At 34.0% G+C, this 1561-nt stretch overlaps 1 protein-coding gene across 3 annotated transcripts in view; it reads left to right on the plus strand.

Moving 5' to 3' along the window:
• The window catches only part of MTF2 (metal response element binding transcription factor 2), a 74966-nt gene that overhangs the window by 20255 nt on the left and 53150 nt on the right, over window positions 1–1561 (plus strand). The window lies entirely within an intron of this gene.

A 1561-nucleotide genomic window follows, 5' to 3' on the forward strand; every position in this document is an offset into this window, starting at 1 on the left:
TCTTTTTGTGCCCTAGCTGGATTGGCTCAGTGATAGAGCGTTGGCCTGTGGATTGAAAGGTCTGGGTTCAATTCTGGTCAAGGGCACATACCTGGGTTGTGGGCTCAGTTCCCAGTGGGGGGCATGCAGGAGGCCCCCGATCAATGATTCTCATCATTGATGTTTCTATATCTCTCTCCCTTTCCCTTCCTCTGAAATCAATAAAAAAAATATTTAAAAACATCTTTTTGTGATTACATAAGTACTGTGTACATGTTGCAAAAGTCTAAACATACAGAAATGTTCAATCAAACTATTTTATTCTAAATTTTAGGATACTTAAGCATATTTTCTGTAATTCCATGATAAGAGCGAAAGCTACATTTACTGAAACCGTATATACCTCTGTCATTGCTTGACCTGTTAGATGGCTAAGTTAATTTTAATTCTAGAGGGCTCAGGCTAAACCTGAGGCTAGGGTAGCGAATTTGGTTCTACTTTTAGTTTCAATCTTGAAGTGAGGTGAAATTAGTTTTTTGGCTTTTTAATTCTACATTTAAATACCCAGACAAATTTAGAGTCCTGTGTTGTAGAATATGTGCATTCGTAGGATAGTGATATTTGCTTGATAGATGGAGGATTTACTAATGTATGTCTGTCTTGGTAAGTATAGGTGTTCATTAATTTATTCAAGAGAGAAAAGTATCTATCTACTACCTTCTGTCAGACACTATGAAAAGTTTTAGATATCCTAGTGATGAGCAGAATATTTTCTTTCCTTTGTAACTTGAAATGCAAATTCCACTTGTTGACATTGAGTTATTTAGGTCAAATTTCTAGAAAATTGTTTGATTCTGCTTAGATACCAGTGTATGAAAGTAAGAATAAATTTTTTAGAATATGAATATTTGTGGTTAGGTTATTTTCCCCCTAGTTCCAACAACTCCATTCTTGTAACCAGTAGCTTGTATTAATGCTCAAATTATTCCCACTCTAAAGCCTTCTTTGACCTTTTTGAGGAGGTAAGTGTTTAGAAAGAGCAAGCTAAACTTAGCCTGTTAGTCTTCACTTATAAACCCCATGTGGTCTGGCATTTGAACCCAGTGGTCATAGGTGACTTTAGGACTGTTAATTTCAATAAACAGTTTTTATTACTCATTTTACCTAACCTATTAGGTACATTTGATATACTACTTCCTCCTTTTTCTTAGTTTTCTTTTTTTTAATGATACTCTTTCTGGGTTGTTTTTTCTAAGAGGATTTTTTTTCTCATCATTCAAATGAGTTTTCCAAAGATTCTCAGATTTGACTTTCATGAACCATTAACTTTTTAGTGAGATGAAGGTAGTGTGCTGACATAGGCTTGCCACCTTTTTTATTTTGGAAAGTAAGAAAGTTATTAAAAATTGCCACTTTATCACCCTTATTTGATAAAAGAAGAGATATTTTTAACTCTAAGAAATCTAAGGACATGCTCTCAAAATAGGAAATTGCTGTTAAGTTGATTAATCTTAGGTTAAAAACTCCACATTATTCCTTGCTTTTTCTTTGGACTGGTCTGGTGGACTTTAATTACATTTGA

This window comes from Myotis lucifugus, unplaced genomic scaffold (assembly GCF_000147115.1).
Source record: "Myotis lucifugus unplaced genomic scaffold, Myoluc2.0 scaffold_110, whole genome shotgun sequence".
NCBI lineage: Eukaryota > Metazoa > Chordata > Mammalia > Chiroptera > Vespertilionidae > Myotis > Myotis lucifugus.